The sequence below is a fragment of the Protopterus annectens genome, chromosome 1.part0 (assembly GCF_019279795.1).
Source record: "Protopterus annectens isolate FY-2018-M chromosome 1.part0, PAN1.0, whole genome shotgun sequence".
Lineage (NCBI taxonomy): Eukaryota > Metazoa > Chordata > Ceratodontiformes > Protopteridae > Protopterus > Protopterus annectens.
This window is the reverse complement of record NC_056725.1, coordinates 1,628,560,835-1,628,587,659: the sequence shown is the minus strand read 5'-3', so window position 1 is coordinate 1,628,587,659 and position 26,825 is coordinate 1,628,560,835. Positions and strand designations below refer to the sequence as shown.

Sequence of the window (26,825 nt, the reverse complement as noted above, 5' to 3'; positions counted from 1 at the left end):
ACCTGCTTTAGGGAATACAACCTGTCCCTGTCCATAAGGGACACAGGTGACAAGCCAGGGGTGAATTTGCTACTTCCCATCCATTGGGCCAAATTGTACTTGAATAGGCTTAGGGAAGACTTCTGCTTCACATGAATGGGGAGTCTGTTCCAGAAAGGGAGTGACTTCTGAGACACATCCCTGTCCTTCCAATATGTTTTGTTTATATCACAAACAAGGTTTAGATCCTTAGATCAAGTAACTCTAGTACTGGCTGTTTTGTGAATGTATAGCAGGTCCAACAGGCTAGGATCAGAGAATGTCTTGTAGGTTAGGCATAGATCGCGCCTCAGAAGCTTGTAGGAGACCAAGTACAAGGACAGGGCTTTGAGATGGTCTGCACAGAACATGTTATTTACACCCTGTATTCTTTTAGTAAGGAACCTCCACAGCCACTTCAGCTACTGCAAATACCTGGTCATTTACACGCCAAAAGGTGCATTGTACTCAATTATTGGTCTATTGGGGGCTAAGTATAGTGGGACTGTAATCTCTGGATGCTATGCCGTAACTTATAAGTTATGCCATTTAGAAGGATCTTCACATCACCATGGACACATGGTGATCAAAGTTCAAGTCACTGTCAACCTGAGTTCCTAAGTCCCTTACCATTTGGTCTATTCTTACTTAGGGAAGTGTTATCTGTGTTGCAATTTGCAGGAGTGGTCATCTTCCCACAGAGTTTTTGGCCATGGCTCCAGCACCAGTTAGTTGTCTGTGTCAGACCCCATGGGAAGATATCTACATCTTTGGAGGATTTAATGGTTGCACCCAGCTAGCAGTCATCAGTAAATTTGGTCAAAGACCCTCTACATTTGCCTAGAATTCAGAGAAGTGTATTCTGAACAAGAGAGGTTCCAGTACTGAAACCTCTGGGACACCACTAGGAACAGGCCTCTTGGTGGAGGTAGACTCCCTACCCTAACACTGTGTGCTTTATCCTTGAACCATCTGACTATCCTTCAGGTGTTACAGGGATTTAAGCTTAAATCTGTGAGCTTGCCTATAATACCCTAGTGAGCAATGTGTCAAATGCCTTTGCCAGGTGGAAGTAGACAGTATGCACTATTTTGCCCTCGTCTATGGAACTAGTGACCAACTCAACAAAGTTTAACAGGTTTAGTAAGCATGACCTGCCCCTGATGAAATCTATAGGTTCAGTGTTTAAAGATTTCCTATCTCATTGTTTATCAGGTCCATGATAATTGTTTCTATAGCCTTGCGTATCAGACAAGTCAAACTTATGGGTCTGTAGTTCTCTGGGTCTGCTGATGGTCTCCCATTTGTGCAGTGTGATGCTGTCCTCCATTCCCTAAGGATGATGCTTGTTTGAAGGCTGTGGTTGAATAGATTCTAGTAGCCCTGACAGTAAGTACTTGTTTTTAGTGATAGGTGGAGGAGAAATGGTAGAAGGTATTTCCTGAGGGGTAACTGTGGTGATAAAGGGGTGAAACTGGAGCTAAATTTATCAGCCAGCACATCTTCTCTATCTTCCCATTCATAAAAGGAGTTCCATTTACTATTAGGTTAGCACACTGTTGGGTGCTCCCCTTAAGGTTGTGTACATACCTGAAAATACCTTATGGTTATTCTTAGCCTGGGAGGCTATTTTTGCGACAGAGTTGGGTTTGGTGGACTTAATTACTCTCCTGAGTTGCTTGTCGAGACTGATGAAGGATTTTTTTCTTGCTGGGCAAAGCCTTTCCAATTTTTAGACAAGACTTTCTTTTGTTGCACAACCTATTTATATTGGGATCCACGAAGGGGGCTCATTTTGGAGTTTGTCCTAAGTTTATTTCAGTTTGATACTACTGTTTCTATGCAGTTATTTACATGCATGTGAATGGTTTCCATAAACACTTCCACATAGCTAACAGTGTTCTTTGAGTTTGTAGGGGCTTGGGATTTAGCTATGCCATTGCTTCAACGCAGACAGCTAGCCTTGGGAAAGTTCTTAAAGTTTCTGGGGTCTGCTGGGAGTTCAAGCTTTACATTTATGTCAAGGGTGACCACTTTGTGACCTAATTTGACTAATGATGACATTACACTACAGAGGATGTAACACCTCATCATATTTATGTATAACAGACCCAGGATATTTGCACCTGAAGTAGGTCTGCAGACTAGCAGTTACAGGATGCTTGCATTGGCAAATTCAAGGAATTTTTGAACTTGCATGTTAGTGGTTGTGTATGTATCTCAGTTTATGGTGAGATAGTTGATATCACCCATGAGTGTGGTGCTCAGCTGAATGGTGAGTGACTTCAGTACATTCAAGTACATGGTATAGTTATCCTAGATCACAGACAGGGGACTATAGTTAGCAAGGGTATGTTATGGGACTTTACCTAAGGTTAGTTGGACATGGAGTAGCTCAAGTGTGTCATATTGTTTGATCAATCTTAAAGTGTCCTTACTTTTTATGTAAATTGATACACCTCCACTTCTTGTCCCTTCTTGTGCAATAGCTTATCTAAATGTCTGGAAGGCATTATAGCCTTATACTGCTGGGATACCTCATGTGACTTTAAACCATGTCTCAGTAACTGCACAGATGTCAACATTCTCAAGAGTGAGGAGCGCTTCCAGGGAGTGGAGCTTCTTGTTGAGACTCCTAGCATTGAGAAGCAGTGTTACCTTTAGTTTATCATTTTTCTTTTGTTTTTTGTTTTTTTATTAGGCTGGAAGGTTTATCACATTGGCATTGCCTAAAAAGGCTCTAAAGGAATGGGTAATGTTTTGGCCAATATCGAAAAGCCTAAAAGGAACAGGTGCAGACCATCCTTGGCAAAGCACTGTAGTCTGTCGAGAACATCCTCCCAAGCTGACAAATACCGGAACCCCTTATAATGACATCAGTAACTACGCCAATTGTTAAAGTCAATCATCTTCTGTTTATATTGTGGTATCATCCCCGGAGAAGGTAGAATGCTGCTCACTGCTATGCTCATACCTGTCTGGGACACACAATCTGAAAGCTCTGTGAGGTATCACTTAATAAAGTCCAGGGAGGTACATCTCAGGTCATTAATGCCCACTTGGACTAAGACAGAATCATACCAGCACTTGTGGTTTAATGTCCTCAGTGTGTGCATGATCTAGCGAATCCTTACCCCTGACTGGCAACTGACAGTGACTGTCTCCTTGATCAGCCTGGTGAGTGCGGCATCAGTGTGATTCATAAAAGAGTATCCAAAGACCAATATATTGGGTTGTGTGGTCGTTTGCCTTAAAGGCTTAGAGAAGTGGTTGTATGTGTCTTAGGAAGTGCTATCTATGTAGAGTGCTTGGGAGGTTGCTGACAACAGCATCTGGTAGGCCTTTGTGGTCTGTGTAGTTTGTGTTTAAGAGCCTCAGCATATGTGAGCTCATGTCTGATCCATAGTAGGTGTAGTGTGTGTGTCAATTTGTTTGGAGATATGCATCTGTATGTGAGAGCTTTGCCACCAAGAACACAGTGTAATTATATCTCTTGCATGCTGCGTCAGTCTGCTTAAGACTACGGTGGTTGTCATTAAGTAATGGAAATCTCCAAACCTTAAATGTAGAAAATCCAAAAATCAGTGCAGTCAAATAGCAGTTGGAAATTCAGAGCTCTGGTAGTAAAGATGTACATACATAAAACTACAATATATGAAATTCTCGGGTCTATATCACATTATTGAAATTCCAACATATCGAACACCATAAGCTCAACCTTGGAATCTCGAAATGTGATAAACACGAACGCTCAGAACAGCGAATTCTTTTCCACGGCAAAAAAATTCACTGTTCCGAGAAAACACACGCACAGCACAAGCACACCAAAATACATAATCCACACATACACACTTCACAGAACCCTTCACTAAACTGTACATACACTACTAGCTATCCACTTACCTTAACCCAACCCTAACCCTAAGGTCCCTAACTACTGCACACTCACCTTAACCCTAAGGTACCTAACTATCGCACACTCACCTTACCCGCTCCCTATCCCTAAGGTCCCTAACTATCACACACTCACCTTACCTCAGTCCGTTCGTACACTTACCTTAACCCAGTCCATCACCTTCGCACCACAGTCGAGGAAATAGCGAAGCCGCAGAAACGGCCCACCGAATACTTTCCCTAGGAAAATATTCAGTGTTCTGTAGCTTCACTATTTCAAGCGTTTGCTGAATAGCTGTTGATATTAGAACATTCGATGTTTTAACACTTCGATGTTCTAATATAGACCCGAAATTCTCATACATACATACATAAAATGTTACAGACAGCAGTGAAAAAAACAGCTTAAGTACTCAAGTACTAACAATAAAATCAGACAGCACAATGATAACAGATTATATATATTGTCACCCCTATAGTGCCTTTTTTAGGCAAGGCTCAAATGACAAATTCTCCACCGTAACAGGTACACGCAAGCAAAATCTGAGGGTAATGCTACTCAGTGCTAGAAGTCTAAACCTCAAAATGCACTCACTCGAGGCACTCCTTAAATTGGAGAACAGCGACATCTGTGCAGTGACAGAGACCTGGTTCAAGTCTCCAGAGAGCACCCCTGCATTACCAGGCTATAATTTATACCACACCTTTCAGCCACCTAAACTGGACCAAAACACTAAAGGCAGAGGCATGTCCATATTCATTAAGGATATCCACACCTCCAGGCTAGTTGCTCAGCATAATACATCCAAAATTATCCAAGTGCAACTAACTCTGTGCAAGACCGCAATCCAAATTGTAGCTTGTTACAGATCCCCCACCATACCCCAGGATTCAAACTCCTCATTACTTGATACACTGGAAAATATTAGGGCACAACCTAACACCCTAATAATGGACAATTTCAACTACCCCACCATTAATTGGGAAAACTACTCATGTACCAACTCTTTTGCTCAACGTTTTCTAGAATTCATAAATTCCAACACCTTGGATCAACTTATCCATACTCCCAAAAGGGGCAGCAATATCCTAGACCTGGTCATTACCAACATGGGTGACTGGTGTTCCACACCAGAGGTCAATTTCTTGTTGGTCAGATCCAACCACAAGCTAATCACCCTAGGCATCCACATCCCACCCCCACCCACCATTAGGGAAACCATCGTAAAAAATGTCTCCAAAGCCAACTTCACACTTCTTAAGACAGAAGTGGCAAACTTCTCGACACCCATGCAGACAGACAATAGAAGTACGACTGCTGAATCCTACACAAATGCACTTTATAGGCACTTACACGAGTGCATGAATCGTGCTATCCTTAACAGAACCAAGATGCTATCCTTCAAAAAAAGGAAGCCAATCTGGTGGTCCCCCCTGCCATAAACAAACTCTACAACAAAAGAAAGAAACTGCTGCAAAAGAGAAAAATCCCATGATTGGAGAAACTCCCTGACCAGCCTGAGTAAGAAGCTGAGATCCCTCATAAAATCCTCCAAAGCTAGTTATGAAAACAAAATTGCCACTGTTTCTAAAGACAACCAAAAAGCATTCTATAGTTATGTCAAGAATCTCAGTGGCAACACTCAGCTCTGCTATGAGTTACAGCACAATGGCATGAAATATACAGAACCAACTGATATTGCCAACATCCTGGCAGACAGGTTCAGTGCTAACTTTACCCCCCTCTCACCCCCTGAAGGGCCCATCATTATACCGGAAGAATGCAAAGTTCCTGTAATCACGGCTGCACAGGTAAAAAACACACTCTCCAAAGCCAAGAACACAGCATCCATGGGACCTGATAACATTCCAGGCTGTGTTCTACATGAACTACAGAACGAACTGGCACCCACCTAAGTACCATGTTCAGTCATAGCCTCATCTCAGGCTTTGTGCTCACTGAATGGTGCACAGCGACGATCATTCCACTCCACAAAGGGGGATCCACCACGGACCCTGGGAACTACCACCCCATTAGCCTGATGAGCCTGGTCTGCAAGGCCATGGAATGTATCACCATGGAACTTATAAACAAAGACATTGGTAATCTCCAATCTCTGGACCCCACCCAGTTCGGGTTTGTAAAAGGCAAATCATATCTCCTAAACCTGATAGACTTCTTTGAAGCAGTTACCAAAGCCGTAGATGATGGTAAGGTGGTTCACACAGCCTATCTAGATCTCATCAAGGCTTTCAACACCATCCCCCATTCTGGAATTATAGATAAACTCACTAAACCAGGCATAAATCCCTAAGTCACAAGATGGGTTGCCAACTGGCTCACTGACAGAACCCACACTGTGAAAGTAGCAGACTCCAAATCTGACTTCAGACCAGTGACAAGTGGAGTACCACAGGGTTCAGTTCTGGGTCCTCTCCTATTTGGTATCTACTTCTCTGAAGTACAGGCTAACACAGAAGGTCTTTGGCTAACGAAGTTTGCAGATGACTGCAAACTAGGAACCATAATCGAAACTCCTAACAATGTGGACATCCTACAAAAGGGCCTCACTGAGACAGATGCTTAGTGTCAAAGCCATGGCCTCAAGCTCAATGCCAAAAAGTGCATTGTGATCCCTTTTGGTAAAAACTCTGTACCCATGAACTACCACATAGGCGCTAGTCTACGTAACACTGAAAGTGTTATAACAGACCTTGGGACACAGGTGGGCAGTAGTTTCTCCTTTGATAATCACATTGCCACAGTAGTCAGGAAATCCTTCTATGTGGCACACCTCATCACAAAAGTTTTCTCATCCAGGAAAAAAGAGGTCTTTGTTCCCTTCTACTCGTCACACATTAGACCCATTATAGAGTACAACGCCCCTTTTGGTATGTACCTCACAAGACATCTACAACAACTGGAAAGGCCGCAGAAATACCCCACAAAGAGGATTACCGGCCTCAAACAGATGCCCTACGCAGACCGTCTCAAAAAACTCCAGCTTTACTCCATCGCATATCGCCTACTCAGAGGCGATCTCTGCCTAACATATAAAGCTATGTCAAAACCAGAGCTGTTGGACATGCTCCATTTAAATAAATCCCAATCCCTCCGAGCTACACGCTCTAGGGACCTAAACCTTGTCACCACAATAAACAGAACATGCTGGAGGGATAGATTCCTGTCCCAGAGACTTCCCATACTCTGTAACAAACTACCTATCTATATTAAACAAAGCTCCTGATTAGTACTCTTCAAGAAAAATCTTGATGACTGGATGGGAAATAGGAAATTCACCCCAGGGATCACTTCTGTGGCTCTGCTCAACAGGGGCACAGGTAAATAATTTTCTTGGGTGGCAAAAGCCAGGGTACCTTTTTGGGTAGGCTTACATAGGCCCTAGGGCCAATAGCCTAGTACCTACCTATGAACAAATTTGCTAGCATGATGATAAAAGCAAGGTGTATATATTTTGAACACATTTATTAAATTATCACTTCAGACATAAGCAAACATACATTAATAGAAAAATAAACAAAACATATTAGCATTTTTCCATTTATATACATTATTCATCAAATGTGTTTTCTTTCTTCATAACTATCATCAGTCCACCTTTACAAAATTTGCTCAATTTCTGCCTTCCTACAGACCTTACTTCTCTTCCTAAACATTATTCTGCATGTACTGTTCCAACAATTTACATTTATTTCTAAGAAATTTGCTTGCTCCCTTTTCTAAAGATCTCTCTTCCCATTCTTTTATCTCTTTTAAAATATTCAATACTTCGAATACAGTTAGCTTAGACTTAGATTTTCATTTTCTCATAACTGCTTTTTGGCAGCCAACAGAATTAAACTTAATGAGGTCTTACTATGTCTAGACAACTTAGATCCTGTGTTTCAAGTCAAAAGAATATTTTCCTTATTTACAGCTATTTGCTCAGCCAGTATTTGTAACAGAATATTCTGTGTGGAATCATTACACTCCCAACATGTACATTCCCAGTTACCTCTTTTTCCCCTTCACACCTCTAACATTTGCTATCTACTAGAGGAAAATTTCTTTGAAGCCTGCTTGGGGTATACAATAACTATGTAAATACTTCCAAGTAAAAATCCTAAACCTTCTGGACATTGTTGCATACTTGGGAGCCACACATATGTCATCCCACTGTTCTCTTTTAAAAAAAAAGTTATGTACTCACCATAATGTTCCATCTGAGTTGTTGCTTTTCATTTGTCTTCAACCTGTGGGAACACGGATCCAGTATGGATCCTACTCTGCCACATTTTCCAGCATTGGATCCAAGTTCCAAGCTCCTCCCCTACCCATAATACCCGTCTCCCTCCTCCCCTCAGATCGATTTTGCTGCAGAGAGTAGCACCCCAACCTAACCATATGCCTAAAACCCTGGCATCAGCACTCATTAACTCAATAATGAAAAATGCTCGCCAGAGTAGGGACTATGCTCTTCCATCCGGACCACTACACAGCCCACATCAGGCAAGGGAAAGGAGGGAGGGATGGTTGAAGACAAATGAAAAGCAACAGCTCAGATGGAATGTTATTGTGAGTACATAACTTTTTTATCTGAAGTTGTTCTTTTTATTTGATCTTCAACATGTGGGACAGTGTCCCCAGCTACCAAATAGCCATGGGAGGTCATCATGGAAGGATATTTTGTGGCACGGCTGAATCAAAAGATGCCCTGCCTCTGGAAATTAGATCCAATTTGTAATGAGAGATAAATGTATGTGATGACACCATGCAGAGCAAATGTCATCTAAGGAGACCCTAGAACAAAAGGCCGCAGAAGTAGCTACAGACCTGGTAGAATGCGCCCTGGCATGACCTGGTGGAGATGATCCTTTGGCTCGATAGGCCAATGCAATGCACTCAGAGATCCAGCAAGCAACAGTTACTTTTGATACAGGTTTTCCTAAGAAAGGCTTAGAAATGGAAACAAAAAGCTGATCAGACTTTTGAACAGTTTTGTTCTATGTAAATAGAAGCGCAGTTGCCTGTGAACATCAGGCAAGTGCAATTTATACTCTCCCTTATTCTGGAAGTTCAGAAAGAAAACAGAGATTGATGACCTGGTTAATGTTAGACTCAGATGCCACTTTCAGAAGGAACGAGGGATTCAGCCTTAGTGAAACCCTGTCTTTATGAAACACTATATAAGGGGGCTTGACAGATAAGGCCTAGATCTCCGATACTCTCTTGGCTGAGGTAATAGTGACCAGAAAAGCAGTCTTCTAAGACAGGAACTGTAAGTCAACTGTACCTGTTGGGGAGAAATCAAAGCTTGTAGAACTAGGGTAAGATCCCAAGGGGGCGTTGGGTCCTTGACTGGAGGCCTAAGTAAAAAGGTACCTTTAAAAAAGCATTACAACGTTTGGAAGAAGTCAAAGAAGACAAATTCTCTCCTATGTGAGAATTGGAGATCGCTGCCAATTTTACCTTTACCGTAGAAAAACTAGTGCCATGATTAAAAATATTCGCCAAAAACTCCAAAATGGTGGGGACTGGAGCAGTAAAGAGGTCCAGATCATGTTGAGAATACCATATGGAGAAACGCTTCCACTTACTGGAATAAACCTTCCTGGTGGAAGACTTGTGAGCTGCTTCCAAAATCTTCTTGATGGGAAAAGACAGCCTGGGAGTCAACTATCACTGGAACTGGAGTAGACAAGACGTGAACTTCAGGCTGAATAAATCTGGGTGCAGGATCCCTGAGGGATGCGTGATCAGATCCAGGACCAGATCTAGTGTCCAAGGAGGACACATTGCATGAGACCACAGTGAGGCGAACCAAACTTGGCAAGGCCAGATGGCGGCAATGAGGATCATTAAGCTCCCCAGCTGTCGAGCTTTCTAAATGAATTTTGGAATTAGAGGGAGTGGAGGATAAACATACAGTAGACCGGAGGGCAGAGCATGAACTAGAGCATCTCTGGGGGACTCCCACACAGGGGGGTTCAGATTAAAATACTCACTGCACTTTGCGTTGGAAGGAGAGGTGAAGAGATCGCAGCAAGGCTGACCCCACTTTGGAAGGATCTGCTTCTCTACTGAATAATTCAGAAACCACATGTAAGACATCAGAACAGATCTGCTGAGCCTGTCCGCCGTAAACTGCACCTCCCCGGAATGTGCGTTGCAACCAGAAATATGCCGGAGGAGATCGCCCACTCCCACAATCTCATGGCTTTGTGATAAATGGGGTATGATCTAGTTCCCCCCTGTTTGTTGATGTGCCAGACTACAGACATATTATCTGTCTGGATGGCAATTGTCCCTTGGGGATGGTGGGCATGTAGAGCTTGCAACGCCAACAGCACTGCCCTCATCTCCAGGACGTAAATGTGCAGATGGGTTTCTCTTGGACTGTCTTTCCCATGCAATGCCCCCACATCCAAGCAAGGAGGTGCCCATGGTCACCATGGTCACTGGAGTGGTAAGAATAAATGAATGGCCCAGAAGAAGATCCAGGGATTGAAGCCACTAGAAGAGAAAATCCATCCAGGCTTGAGATAACCAAACCAGATGAGACAAGGGCAGGTCTAGCAATGACCACTGAACCGCCAGATTCCATTGGAGAACCTTCATATGGAGGCGAGTCATTGGAATAAGAGTAATTGTGGCCACCATGGAGGCCAGCACCCGAAGAACTGAATTTTCAGGGGGACACTGTGTTTGAACAATGCAAGAGACATGATGTCAGAGGGATAACATTCTGTCTAGAGTTAGAAACACCTTGCTTTGGATAGCATCTAAGTGAGCCTCAGTATAATCGAGAACTTGTACTGGTACCAGTTGGGACTTGTTGAGATTTATTGTTATGCTGTGGTGGTGAACGGTCTTGAGAAGGAGATCCTTGGCTTGTTACAGTAAATGCCTGGAGGCAGTGGAAAGGAGCCAATTGTCCAGATAGGGGAAGACCTAGAACCCCTGCAACGGCAGGTGGGCTGCCACTACTGTCATCACTTTGGTGAACACCCTGGGACAGTGATGAGCCCAAAGGGGAGCACTCTGAACTGATAATGACTGGCTCCCAGCCGGAAGAGGAAGAACTTCCAAAACCATCTGTGCATCTTGATGTGATAGTACGCATCTTGGAGGTCCAACAAGCACATCCAGATGTTTATCTGCAGAAAGGGCAGAATGGATTGGAAAGTGACCATCCAAAACTTTGTCTTGGCAACTGACAGGTTTAAGGTTGAAAGATCCAGGATGGGTCTTAAGTCCCTCATTTTCTTTCACACTAAAAAGAACCTGGAATAGATACCTGATCTGGACTGGTCAGGGGGAACAGGCTGGATGACTTGCTTTTTGAGGAGCTTGGAAATTTCCACTGATGACTCCTCCCATTGCGCAGGTGGAAAATCCAGGAGCTGTTTGGGAGAGACTGGGGGTTGAAGGAAGGGGACTGAGTATCCTCTGGATATTATCTGCAATACCCAGTGATCGTCTGTGATCAGCTTCCAGGCTGTTGGGTGCAAAGAAAGACGTCCCCCGACTGCCTCCAGAGATGAGCAGTCAGGCAGCCCTTTAGGGCTGCTGCGAGCCTCTGTCTGGGAAAGAATCCTGAGACCCTTGGTTCCTTGGACCCCCTCTGCCAAGAGGATGGCGTCTATTGTACCCCCTCTGCCTCTGGGGGAAGGCGAGTCCTGAGCATTGTGGGAAAAGGCCTTTGACGTTCGGAATCATATCTTCTTCATTCCACACTGATTCCAGGAAAAGGATTTTTGCAGGGTAGTGAACCAAATCCCAATGGCAGACAAGGTCTTCCCATCTTTCTCATTCTAAACTAGGGTGCCTCGAATGGTCTTACCAAAGAGAGTGGAATCGTCATAGGGGGCATTCGTAAATGATGCCTTGAAGGGCTCTGAGGAAGCGCAAAGCCGGAACCAAACATGATGCCTGATGGCAATGCCTGTTCCAGCCGCCCTAGAGGCACCTTCAGTAGGGTGTGACAGGAGCCTCATGGAAGTGTTGGACAGGGTGGCAAGAGCCTTGGCCAGTATCCGGAAGCCCAGGGGTGATAGATGGAGGCCATCCCTGGCAAACCATTGAGGTCTGTCAATCATGTCATCCCAGAAGACAGATACTGGGATCCCCTTAGAATGATACCAGAAACTTAGCCAAATGTTGAAATCACTCATTTTCTGCTTGCACTGTGGTATCATTCTGGGTGATGGCAGGATGCTGCTCAAGGCTAGGGTCATACCCACCTGGGCTACATAATCCGAAAACTCCTCCATGTCTCTTTTCATGTAGTCCAGGGAGGTAAATCTCAGGTCATTCACACCCACATGTACAATGACTGAGTCATATTTGTACCTGTGGTGCAAATGTTGACCTTCTCCTCTTGACCAGCTATTCTGGTCTTAGCTGGAGAGTGCGTGGCTTCCAGTTTGGATATATAAGTGCATCTCTCGCAAGACTGAGTGTTGGGAGGTAAGAGGAGAGGGTTGTCGGTGTACATGAGGCAGTTACTACATTGCCTCAGGATGCCTAAGTTCACCAGGTTTATAGGAGAAAGCACAGGAAACTGACCTTTAGACATGCCTAGAAGGGTGGGCATTAACAATAAGTACTGGAATTGTTTCCTTGTAGAATATTTAGTGCTGGTAGTGCTTTTGTGTGCTACAATATTTGTTACAAGAAGTCTGGTAAAGTGCTAGACTAATAATCTAGTAGAAGTGCAGGAGAGGACAGAACTAATAGATCTAAGGGAAAAATTGAAGAGCAGACTTTGGCACCGCCCAGATGCTTACAAACAGTCCTGGATACAGCAAGTCTGTATCTGGACTAGACTAGTTACAGGAAAAGTGGGAAATAAGTGCAAATGCAGGCTTTTAAACCAGAAAGTTGAGAGAGATGGAAAATTGCCCAAACGGATAATAAACTATAATTTCTGGGCCAGAAACCACTCCTCTTGTGGTAGATAGGCTACCTAGTGCTTACCACTCCCACTAACAAGCTAGAAGGCTTCTCTCCAACATAGAAAGGCTTGGGGGGGGGGCTAAGAAGCTTACAAACAGTCTTGGATACAGCAAACCTGTATCTGGACTAGACAAGTTACAGGAGAAGCGGGAAACAAGCTCAAACGCAGGCTTTTTAATCAGAAAAGTTGAAAGAGATGGAAAAACTGCCCAAATGGCCAGTAACTACAATTTCTGGGCCAGAAACTACTCCTCTTGTGGCAGACAGGCTACTTAGTGCTTACCACTCCCCCACTGATAAGCTAGAAGGCTTCCCTCCAACAAAGAAAGGCTTGCGGGGCTCAGAAGCTTACAAAAAGTCCTGAATACAGCAAATCTTACCTGGACTAGACTAGTTACAGCAAAGGAGGGAAACAAGTGCAAATGCGGGCTTTTAAATCAGAAAGTTGAAAGAGATGGAAAAAAAAACTGCCCAGACAGCCAGTAAACTACAATTTGTCTGCCAGAAACCACTCCTCTCATGATAGATAGGTTACCTAGTGCTTACCACTCCCACTGATAAGCTAGAAAACTTCCCTCTAACACAGAAAGGCTTGAGGGGCTCAGAAGATTACAAACAGTCTTGGATACAGCAAATCTGTATCTGGACTAGACTAGTTACAGGAAAAGTGGGAAACAAGCTCAAATGCGGGCTTTTAAACCAAAAAGTTGAGAGAGATGGAAAAACTGTCCAAACGGCCAATAACTACAATTTCTGGACCAGAAACCACTTCTTTTGTGGTAGATAGGCTACCTAGTGCTTACCGCTCCCACTGATAAGCTAGAAGGCTTCCCTCCAACACAGAAAGGCTTGGGGGGCTCAGAAGCTTACAAACAGTCCTGGATACAGCAAATCTGTCCCTGGAGTAGACTAGTTACAGGAAAGGCAGGAAACAAGCTTAGAATTTTATTTTACAGAAAGGCAGCCAAAACAGCACTAAAAACAATTCAAGTGCAGTGCCAGCCAGCACACTTGCGTGTGTAGCAATATTAGAGCAAATACAGTTTAAATAAATGCAATTTATTCAAACTGTATTCTGAACTGAATTAAATTATTGTTTTATTTAACTCTGAACAGTTAAAAAGTGTCAAAAATATACTTACCAGCTGAGAAGCACACTCAGTCAGAACACAAGGAGATTCTAGCAATTTATTTTTTTTTTAGTAAAGTGGAAAGGGAGAAAGCAAGAGCAGAAGATAATTCAAGGTTAGGAACCTAAGTGGGTTGGCCTTCTCAAATGTTCTCTCTGTATTAGGTAGCATGAGCTAATGACACTAGACTGAGAGGAGTGTCCCAGGTCAAATTTACAGTATAGGCAGGCAACTGCAAAGCCACGAAGTATAAGAACAGGACACCGGTAGGGAGGGCGGATGGGGAAACTATTACAGCTACTAGCTGTAGCCACTAAATGAAAGTTTTAAACAGATAAAGGAGCAAGGAGACTCTAGAGAATACTTTTAACTGTAAACAAATCAGTTATATGATACCTGACTAAAACAAATAAACCTCACAAAAAATGTACAGAAAAGCACAGATAGAGCACTCACAAACAGAAAATACAACTCTCAGTATGAAAAAGCAGTTTGCAGTTAAGTAACTGAGTAAAAATGCAGAATAATGAAACCGTATCTAGCAATGAAAAATACAGTTAAAACAGTACAAAACAGTACATAAATGCAGTGAAACAGTAAAAAAAGCTTTATTTATTTTATTTTACATTTGTTAACCGGGAGAGTCCGACTAGATACAGGTTCATTTTCAGTGGGTCTATATTAGAACATCGAAGTTTCAAAACTTCAAATGTTCTAATATCGACCCATATTCAGCGAAAGCTGAAAACATTGAACATACAGAACAGCGAATTTTTTTTCCTAGGGAAAAAATGTGCTGTTCCAAAACACATACACACAACACAAGCACACCAAACAAACAGCAATCCACACACATACACCTAAAATTTTACACCTAAACCTACACTAAACTATACACACACCACTAACTATCCACTTACCTTAACCCAAACCCTAACCCTAAGGTCCATCACTATCGCACACTCACTTCACCCGTACCCTAACCCTAACTCACCTACCCCGCCCTAACCCTCATGTTCACACAATCGCACACATACCTAACCCGTGCCCTAACCCTAACTCACCTACCCCGCCCTAACCCTCACGTCCACACAATCGCACATACCTAACCCACGCCCTTACCCCAACTCACCTAACCCACCCTAACCCTCATGTCCACACAATCGCACACATACCTAACCTGCACCCTAACCCTAACTAACCTAACCCGCACTCAATAACACACTTACCTGAACCCGACCCGTAACTTTACACCACAGTGCTGAAAATACTGAAGCAACAAAAACGGACAACTGAATTCTTTCCCCAAGAAAAAATTCAGTTTTCCGTTGCTTCGATATTTTCAGCTTTCGCTGAATAGGGGTTGATATTAGAACATTCGAAATTTTGAAACTTCGATGTTCTAATATAGACCCTTTTCAGTGGAGGCCCAGGGAGAAAAGCTCCAATTAATACATTTGTAACATTTCCAGGCATTATTTGTGACATACATTCCAGGCAGACTAACATTGTGAACTAAAGGACAGCATTTAGTACACACACTGATTGATTATTGTGAACAGGTAAGACATTGCATATCACATTTTTAAATATGACAAGCATACACAAAATTCATATCAGTAGTTACTAGACAAGCTGTGAGATTAGCTATATTGTAGAGTATTATCCAGGGGTGAGATAGGAGCATAGCCTGTTGTTCATAAAGTGAATTTTAAGGAGGTTCTTGCATTGAGTGGTGGGGTTGTTGGATGTTAAGTGGGCAGGAAGGGAGTTCTAGAGTTTAGAGATAGAGTGGCTATAGATGGATTTTCCTGCCTCATTGTAATATTTGGTGACCTGAAAGTGATTTTGGGTGCTAGATCTTTATAACAGTGCAAAATGTAGTAGATTAGCTATATAGCACAATTATAACATTAAAGAAGTGCAATTCAATGAAATAAATGTAAGAAATAACTTATTCTGCTCTTGGAATCTTAAATAATTTCTGCTTTGTCCCAGTGATGAATCGCCATTCCACAGCCTGGTAAATATAAGCACAGCCCCTTGCAGACACAAGGTTTATATACCAGAAGGATGGAAGACTCTAGAAGCTCTAATTACTACCCAGTCCTATTAGCCCCTGCTCTTACACCAATCACTTGTGCTAGAGAAGGTCAGGAAACCCTGTTACTCTCAATAACAAAGAAGACAAAACACTATCATCAGAGGATGGCTGCCAGAAACACAGGAAACTCAACAAACAAAACTACCAGGCCTGGACAAAAGCAGCCCTCTATCTAGATTATGCTACCTGAGTAGAACACAGAAACCTCACAATAAATGCACAGAAAAGCACAGAAAGAGCACTCACAAACAGAAAATACAAGTCTCAGTATAAAAAAGCAGTTTACAGTTTAGTAATTCAGTAAAAATGCAATTACAGTAATGCACACTATTACAGCTACTAGCTGTATCCACTAAATGAAAGTTTTAAACAGATAAAGGAGCAAGGAGACTCTAGAGAATGCTTTTAACTGCAAACAAATCAGTTATACGATACCTGACTAGAACACAGAAACATCACAAAAAATGTACTGAAAAGCACAGATAGTGCACTCACAAACAGAAAATACAACTCTCAGTATGAAAAAGCAGTTTACAGTTAAGTAATTCAGTAAAATGCAATTAGAGTAATGAAACAGTATCTAACAATGAAAAATACAGTTAAATCAGTATAAAGCAGTACAAAAATGCAGTGAAACAGTAAAAAAAGCTTTATAACAGTGCAAAATGATAGTGTTGCCGGTCTTCATTCTGCTAATCTACATCTCCCATCTGCAGACTATGATTCAGATCCAAGGTGCTCTTGATTCTTCTAGTCAACTTTTTTTCTGCATTTTCCCTTGGAACAATGTAAAAGGTTTCATGGCAAAGTCTCTCTATGACCTTTATTGTCAGAAGAATCAGAAGCAGAGTCCCTTTCTGTTTGTTGGCTTACTTTTCCATAATTTTTTTCTTCCTTTGTGTGTTCTGCATTCAAAAATGTTTTTGATACTCCAAAAAAATAAAAAAGTATTCTGAAGATGCCTAGATACAGCAGCTTGAATCTCATACCTTCCTCTTGACATTCTCTGACTGCTGGGATAAAGTTGCTTCTTTTCTGCTTGGGATGCAGTGAATAATAATTTTTCACAAACACTCTGGTGTCTCCAGTTTTTAAAACAGTTTTGTCAAGGTCAACTCTTACTGCTATTATGACTGCATTGTTACTAATATAGGTCTTGATTGCTTTCTCATGGCCAGGTTTGGAGCAAACACTCAGTGTACCATTTCAATTAACAAATCCTTCTGTGGAGTACCAGTCCAGTTGCTTATTTGAGCTTTCATAAAATGAATTCAGTTTGTTCGTCCCAGTTTTTTTTTTTTTTTTTGGTGCAACAGAATATCTCTCAGGTTTTTTCTGTGCACTCTGCCATCTAATTCTACCATTTTTTGAAAAAGACCTTCTTGAGAAGCCTCATACTCAGCCAGCCTTGTATTCATTTCGACCTCTGATTTTTCCAGTTTTACCAGTTCATCTGAATAGCTAGTTAAAGCTGCTTCTATTTTTTCCAGCCTTTTTGTTTTATGAAGTAATATATTCCTTCAATGTTTCGTTTATTTTAATCACCTCAGAGTACATTTGATTTATTTCTCCTAAAAATATTAGTGGAAGACATCTCTTATACCAAAGCTGAAACTTGGAACAGCTTCAGCTACAGGAATCTTCATAGCCAGTGTCTTCTCTTCTATTTTACTGGATGCTTTTATTTCAGTTTCTCTAAATTTCTTCTTTGCTGGTGGTGTATTTACTAGCTAATGATAGAATTTTACCCAAAATGACAATTTCACTGTTTTTTATTTCTCAAGTTTCTGTTTTCACCCTGGGAGAGCTGAAATTAAGGTGTTGATAACTGTGCAGCCATCTTGGAAGCCTGTATATAAAATACAGCTTGAGCAATAGTACATGTATAAAAAAGCAGATTATTTAGGAAAAGAAATGCACTGTGTCCCTTGTGTCACAATTTAGAGCATTAGTCAGTGATTAGTACTGAGGGTTTGGAAAGCTGCAACCTAGGAATAAGAATGAGGATGGGAGGACAGGTGCAAGTTTCACTTGGGTGGGGAGAAGAGATTTATATGTTAGGGACTATTTACATTAACAGCGCTAATTTCTAAATACATTTTTAGCTTTAAACGGAAAGATGTAAAATTGGGGTTAAGTCTAATTCCTGGTCCATATATGGAGTAAATACCGCTTCTAAATGTCTGTTTTTGTTGTAATTAGTGCATTTTGGTTCATAGTTCTTAGAGATCTGGTAGGATTGTACATCTGTATTAGATTATTGATACAAATAAAATATATACTCATATCCTGTATGAAAGAGCACCCTTTATTTATCTAAAGCATGTCATTATAGGTTTCAGCATACTGATTTCTAAAGGTTCTAAATCCAAACCAAAATAAATATAAGTAGGAGGTTATGAGTCATTTTTAGAGGATATGAAATGATTATTCATGTCCTGATTATTCTAAGGACCATTTTACTGAAAGCTGACACTAAATATTTTAAAAGAAATGTGGAGGTAGCAGCATCTTGGAAGAAAGGAGTAGTGTAGTATTACTAAAACAGGGAAAAGACCCTTCCAATCTGGCTTCATATGGATCCAGTTCAACTTTAAACCATGACTATAAAATGTTCATGTCTGTATTAGCTAAGAGAACGGCAAAGGTGCTACCAAAATTCATTCACATAAATCTATGTAGTTTCATAGAGAGAGTCAAACATTTGATAATATAAAAAAAAACTGGTGATACAGAGGGAAACAGGAATGCAAGAAAGCACCACTATTGATGGTGACTTTTGATGCAGAAAAAGCATTCCATAGGGTGAGCTTGGATTTTATGAGTAGGGCAATGATATTACTTGTGCTGCTTAAGTGAATTAATATGGAGGATATACAAACCACTCCAGTGGGGTACAGGCATAAAGCTCTGACTACTGCCCAGGCGACCTGGGTTCGATCAGTGTCTCGGGCGGCTGACAGAGTGGCAGAGGGGGGACTGGCGTGCCCGTCCAAGGTTGGAGGGTGTTCACTGATATGCTCCCTAAGGGAAGGCATGGTCTAGAGACAGCAATTGTCCTTGGACATAACCAATGAGTGTGTGTGAGTGTGGGGTGGAATAGGGAAGTAGGTAGATCATAAAAAAAATAATAAAAAAAAAAAAAAACCTCGGATGGAAGCACAGACACCCTCTGGATTTATGACCTGCCATGGAAATAATGGAGTAAGTTGGAGGAAATCCAGGGGGGTTGGAGAGTGTCTGGTAGACCCAGCATAGTCATTGAGTATAGGTGGCTGGGCTGATAGGCATGATGTCTGAGGGGACCAAAAAAAATAATAAAAAGGAGGCTATGCAAAAGGTCAGAGGTAAAAACAAAAGTGTGTGGGCTCCTCTCTGCCAATCTGTTTTTAAACAGTGGCACTAGTTGCCCCTTTGTTATTTGCTTTATACTGTCAGTAATTCCAGGATATAATTGTTATGTTTATCAATAAAAGTTAGTCTTATTTGAAGATGATTTTAATTTGTAAGTGATAAATCCAGAAATGGATATTCTGATGTTCTGGAACATTTTACATAAAAAAGTGGTACAAGCAAACTACACACCCACTAATAGGCTGGTTTAGTAACCTTCATACTTTTGCAGACATAAAAAGATTAAGTATTTAGGCGTATGGATTAAAAGGGATTATGTTATTGTAACTAAGGATATGTGGGAAAAGACTAAATACAAGATAATACAAAAATTAAAAAACTGGATCTGGACAGTAAGATATAAGAAGCGAAAGTGTTTTAGTCCCCTTATTCTTATATACAGGTATATTTAACAACTGAAGGGAAAGTTGTGGTTGACAACTAATAAAGATTTGAAGGAATTTACTGGGTGAGAGAAAAAGAGTGCAAAAATTAAGGGTGAAAAGCTGATTTTCCCACAGAAGAAGATAGTTTAAGGTTATCTGATTTGAATGGGTACTTTAAGGCTATGCAGTTAAGACTCACATACATACATCAAGCAGAAGATTCTAAATCAAAGTTGAAGATGATGACAATGACAAAACAGAGGAAGGCAGTTTGAGAGATAAAGAGAGATTAGGATTTTGGATGCAAGTCCTTAAGAAGAATAGTAGCCAACCATGCAAAATATTACATTCATAAAGTATCAGAAAATATTTTAGACCAAAGCCAATGCTGGATGAAAAAATGAGATTTTCCCTATAGGGATGTCTACAATTAGAATTTACTAGAGGAAATTATCGAAACAACCAAAGCATTGTCAGCAGATAATTTGGAAGGTAATGATAACAGTGTGGAATGAGACATAGTAGGAGCTGACTGCTGATTAGAGAGACTGCCTACCATATCAATAATTGATAACAGAGTGGCACTTCCAAGATGGCTGCACATTGAGTAAGAGATTAATTTAAGCTCTCCCAGTATGAAAACAGAAACTCAGAAGAGAGAGCCAGTAAATTTGTATTTCTGGGTAAATGGCTAGTAAGTGCTCTGTCTGGATCCCAGCAAAAAAGAAATTTGGAAAAACTGAAAGAAATCAATCACAAAAGGTGAGGCAAACACTGAATGGGAATAATTCTAACAGCTGATGAAAAGAAACAAAACACTGATGGAGTATATCAACTCAAAAATAAAAGGCTGGAAAAATGGAAGAAGCTCTACACAAATATTCATATGAGGTGATAAAACTGCAAAAATCAGAGGTTGAAATTAAGAAAAGGCTTTCTGAATATGAGACTGCTCAAAAAGAGATGATTTAAAAAATAATAGAATTAGAGGACAGAGCACATAGGGAAAAATAAGATTTCCTGATGTACCAGAAAAGCTGGAAGGAAAAGAGTTTATTAATTTTATGAAAGCACAAATAAGCTACTGGACTGGTATTCTACAGCAGGTACTGTTAATTGAAAGGGCACATTGTGTGTATGCTCCAAACCTGGCCATGAAAAAGCAACCTAGACCTTTAATAGTAAAGATGCAATCCTACCAGCAGAAGGAGTTGTTTCTGACAAAACTGTGACAGAAGGACAAAGTACTAAAAGTGGGAAACAGGAGAGTGTTTGTGAAAAATAAGTACTGACTGTACACCAGGCAGAAGAGAAATAAATTGAGACCATTAATCAGGGAATGTTGAGAAGCAGGCATGACACTCAAATTGCTGTACCCAGTTATCTTGAGAATATTTTTTCCTGGAGGGATAAAATCATTTCTTGATGCAGAACATGCTAAGGAGGAAATACAAAAGTTTGTCTAACAAAAAGGAGATTCTGCTTTTTGTTCTTTTGGTAATAAAAACCACAGAGAGACTGTGCCAGTGAAAACCTTTTCAACGTCTCAACGGAAAATATTTGAGAGACAAGACCAAGAGTTGACTAGAAGAACTGAGAGTGCATTGGAAATGAAGCAGAGAAAGGATCTGGTAGACAGACATAATCAGGAATAAAATAAGCAACTCTGAAACTGACAAATAAATGTGGGATTACAGAGCATTAATTATATTTGTGAAACATGACAGAACAAGAAAACCTGCAAATATTTGACTTTGTCAAACTTGTAGGGGACTCTAACGCATGTCCTACTTTGTGTCATTAATGTCTTGAAGAACACTTAGGAGAGGGGAAGAGGAGGAACAGAGTTAACTAAGTAAAACAAAGGTTTGTTCTTAACAGTAGTATTTTATAATGCATGATATAATCTGCATGCTATAAAGTTTTCTCAATTATTTTCAAGCGTAACAGCAGGGACACTAAAGTAAACAAATTCCCTTGTTTTTTTTTTTTACTTTTCTTCTTTCTTTCTTCTTCTTCATTTTTAAGAAATGTAGGCACTGCAACTTAAAAAAGAAGAAAAGTCTGGTCAAAGAAAGCATGATGCAAGAAGAAATGTGCTTTTTCTCATTCTTGCATAGGGCAATGATTGGATTAAGGTCCTTGGCTTGATCCAGTAACAAGTTTTAAGAGAAAGCAAATAAATAAAAAGAACACTGAATATAATAAAGCTTTCCTCTAGCAAATAAATAAATACTAGTAGAAGCAACTCTCTATCGGTTATCATGTCTCCATGGAGAGAATCTGATAAGGTGCAATAAAAAGAGAAGACGTCTTTCTTTCAGTGGCTAGGAAAAATATTTTCTGAAAGCATTCAAGTGCTTTCCTAATCTGGGAGAGCAATACAGACAAGAAAAAGCAGACAGCACTTAGTAGAAGCACAGGCTGTACCATGCATCTTAGCATGGATAATCTTCCTTTTTTGTTAACCCAATTCTGTGAATGTGGCTGTTGGTTTGGGACAACTGCTCCTATTAGGAAGGTAAAATCTCAATATTTCAAGAAGTGCATAGTTTTGTCTGTTAGTATTAAATTAACAAGTTTTGGGGGTGTATTGAGGGTGTACATGTTTTTTTTTTCCTCTGGGGGCTTTCAATAAAACAAAACATTTTGTTAGATGTGACATAGACTCAAATGGATATGACAAGAAACAACTGTATAAAAGATCAACCTGCCAAACATTAGTGCATGTATTACAAAAGCTGGAACTAGACACTTAAAATCTGTTACACATAAAAGGTAGGAATAATAACTTTTTAACATAATGATGCTTTCTATATTATCTTTAAATGTAAATGGTCTCACAGATATATACAGAAAAGAAAAAGTAGTGAACTATATTAAGAAATGTAGAGGGCAAATAGCTATGTTACAGACACATTTGGAAAGAAATGAACATGTGAATTTGATAAAGAAAGATTTTTAGGCCAGATCTTCAGCAGAGTATCTGGGACAAAGGAAAAGAGGAGCATTTCTATTAATTGCAAGAGAAGCTCCGATTGTGATAGTGATTTGTAGCACTAAGGGGCTACTGGAAAGGGAGGAAGATTACACTGGCATGTATTTATATCCCACCAAAAACTCTTATAATTGAGCTTAAGAAAATTCTGGGAAAAATAACCAGCTTTCAGCAGGGAATATTATGTATAGGTGGGGACTGTATTTTGATTTGCAGCAGTGAAGATGTGTCTGGGGGGCCCAAAAGGGAAAATATAACAAAGGAGAATAGCTTTTTAAAGAAATTTATGAAAATATTTGTCATGGAAGTGTGAATTTAGTAGTAGGAGATATAAGTGAATTTGCATATTATTCCCCAAGATATAAAAACTGGGCTTGGCTAGACAGAACTGACATTTCAAAGGAACATGTGCATTTAATTGAAAGTTTTGATACGCATCCAATAAATATTTCAGACCACGTGCCAATAATAACTAAAATAAAAATGTATGGTAATGAAATTAAAAAATGAGACAATAGCACTTTCCCACCTACCTGTTGAAAACAGAGGAATTTAAGGAATGCGTAGTGGAAATTATTTGGGAGTTATTACAAAAGACAGAAATTTGTTCTGAAAATATAGCTAGGAAGTGGGATAAAATTAAAGTGGAGTTTAAAAATAGGGCAGAAATAAAAGAGAGAGAGATATGGTTAAGTAACAGATTATTTACAGGGATTGACAAATGTTAAGCTATTGTGGAATAGGGGGGATCTCACAGAACAAGAAGAGCAATTGCAGAATGCTATACAGAAAATAAGGAACAATGACTCAGGCAACAGAAAGTAGAAAGGGTTATTGCCAAGTTTAGGGAGTCTATAACAAGGAAGATAAGAGATCCTGCAGGGGTATTAGAAATATTTTGAACATTTTATGAAAGTCTGTATAAAACAGAGAAATATAGACATCAAGAAAAGGTACAAATGGAAATTTTATGAAAGAATTAAATATGTCAAAGTTAGAAGGAGATGAGGCTCAATTACTAGCAGTTAGGATAGCAGGAGATGAGATAAAAACGGTGATGTGTAACCAGTCCATAAGAAATTATTCCAGAATATATGTTATTCTTGTGGAAGTATGGAAGCCAGGAGGGAAAAAACTGATAAAAGATCTGGAAAGTTTTGCTTAAAAGTATCTTAAGAGAAGAAGAAGCACCAACATCTTAGAAGAAAGGGGTGGTGGCTGTAACACCTAAAGAGGGTAAAGACCCATCAAATTTAGCTTCATACAGGCCCAATTCAATCCTAAGCCATTATAATAAAGTGTTTATGTCTATAATGGCTAAAAGAATGACAAAGGTGATGCCAAAATTGTAAGATATGGATCAATGTGGTTTTCTGAAGGGGAGGCAAATATTTGACAACATTAACAGACCATTGATGATCCAGAGGGAAGGAAAATGTACTCTTGTTGGTGGGTCTTGGTGCAGAGAAAGCACCAAGAAAGAGTAAGCTGGGAGTATATAAGCAGGGCAATGGAAGCATTTGCATCATTCCCTGATAAAACTGTAAGGTTGATTAGGAGGATATACGAGGGGTAGGAGTCGAAAATTAAAGAGAGTGGGTTCCACTCTGATAATTTCTGTTTGAGAAGAGGAACCAGGGCAGGGTTGTCCTCTTTCCTCTTAGTTATTTGCATTACATGTAGAACCATGACAAAGAAAATAAGAGATTCTGAAATTCAAGGATGTAATTGGTATGGTAGTCAAGAAAAGTTGGATCTATTTGCCAATGACGTTATTTTATATCTGATAAAAACAGAAAAAAAATTTTAGAGTTGTGGAACATTTTGAAGCAGTTTCAAATCTTTTTGGGATCCAACATTAATCTAAAACAAAGGCAACAGCTATAAATTAAGTAGCCACACTCAGATTAGTTCAGCAATATCCATATTTATGGGTACATGATAAAGTGGAGAACTTAGAAGTATGGATTAAAAAGAATTATGGTGTAGCAGCTAAGGATATCAGGGAAGAGACTAAATAACATATAATACAAAAACTGAGAAACTGGAAGCATTGTTATATTTATATGGATATCAAGATATAAGCAGTTAAAATGTTTTTAGTCCCATTAGTTTTATACACAGGTCAAGCATATTTTTATCAACCAGAGAAGAAGCTGTGGATAAAAATTAATAAAGAGCTGAAGGATTTTATCTGCGACGGGAAGATGGCAAGAGTCAAGTGGGATAAGCTGATTCTTCCAATAGAGCAAAGCAGTTTGAGATTATCTGATTTGAATGGGGTATTTCAGAGCTATACATAAAACAAGTAGAAACCTATAAGGGATGATAATGAAATAGGAGGGAAGCTCAAGAAACAAGGACAGACTGGAATTTTGGATGCAGATCTTTAAGGAGAATAAGAATAACCATATAGAATATTACATTCATAAAGTAGCAAAAAGTATTCTAAGAACTAAGCCAAAATGTGAATGAAGAAAGGAGATTCTGCTGATAGGGATGACTGAAATAAGGGATACAGACAATAGGCAAGAGGGGGCTGGAACGCATTGGAAAAAACTGGCAAAAGAAAAAAAGGTTTTGGGACCAAATAATTAGACAGGAAAGGTAATGGAATAGGAAGAGGCTAAGAGTTTATTTAGACTGCAAGCTACAGATTGCCTTCCCTATCAAAGACTGATATCAGAGTGCAGGCAGAGAGAAAGAAATAGGGGATCCTAAGCAAAAGACCAGCAGACTCAGAGTTTTTACTAGACACTAGAACAGAAGCCAATGTTAGTATAATTAGTACAGCGTATAAAATATTGCATGATAGCTATAAGAACCAATCAGAGGAGGTTGGAAAAGACTGGGAAGAGAGAATGGATAATCAACTCACAAAGAAACAATGGGGGAGTGTCACGAAAGGAGATACTGCCAGCCCAGCTATCTGGAATTTTGTGAATAATTATATGTCACTTGTGAATACTGAAGTGATTTATATAGAAGTGTGACAGAGAAATACTACCAGCACAGCTGTCTGGAATTTTGTAAATGGTTATGTGTCATTTGTGAATGTCAACATGCTTCATGTAAGATGCTTGTGTTACAATGTTATTAGAACTGTATGCTATGTGTCTATCAAAGTATTTTGGTACAGACATGTGTGCTGAAAAGGATTTGTAAAGTACTGAGCTTAAAGATGTATCCACAGTGTACCCTACTGGAAAAGAACAGAAATGTATATACACTAATGTAACTGTTTAAGTGTATATATATTTTAGCAGTGGCAACTGGGACACAGGAAGTTAACTTCAGAAAAAAATTAGCTGAAATTAAATTACTTTAAGGCTATGCAATAAAAAGATGTTATCTTTCAATTTTAGTGCAGCAGGAGACATAATGTCTGTACCACAGACGTTTTCTGTACTGTCGTTAAATGTGAAAGAATGTAAATTATTTTATGATTTCCACCATTTGCCAAAAGATCTGAGGTCTATGCATTTTCACAGGTGGATACTAAATACTACTAGCTTTCAGCAGCGGGGTTTTACCTGGGATAGAGTTAGATGACAAGAAATGCTGTCATTCTGCAAGCTATCCAAGCAGTAATATTTGAGATATTAATTTAAGAACTCTCCGAGAGAGAAATAGCATTCTGTATTTTGTCTTTGACTTGACGACATCAAGATCTACTCACCACATCTGCCTTCCTTGCTGTGAAGTAAGTTATTAGGGTACATTAATTCTCTAAGATGCAGTCAGTAATATAGCAAAGCTTAGCTTAGATGTTTTTATTTATTTGACACTATCCTGCAATGTTGTTTTAAATATTTTCTGTGGTTTTAAACTCTGATGTAACTGTAACTATATACTGAGTATTGTCTTCTTTTAATATTTATTATGAAATATATTTAAACCTTTTATTGTGGCTGATCTGTCTAGAGATATTTAAGTTCTTGGA

General features: G+C 39.9%; 1 protein-coding gene across 1 annotated transcript in view; it reads right to left on the bottom strand.

The window, feature by feature from the left end:
* MEI1 (meiotic double-stranded break formation protein 1) overlaps positions 1-26,825 on the bottom strand; it is a 2,282,292-nt gene that overhangs the window by 1,467,021 nt on the left and 788,446 nt on the right. The window lies entirely within an intron of this gene.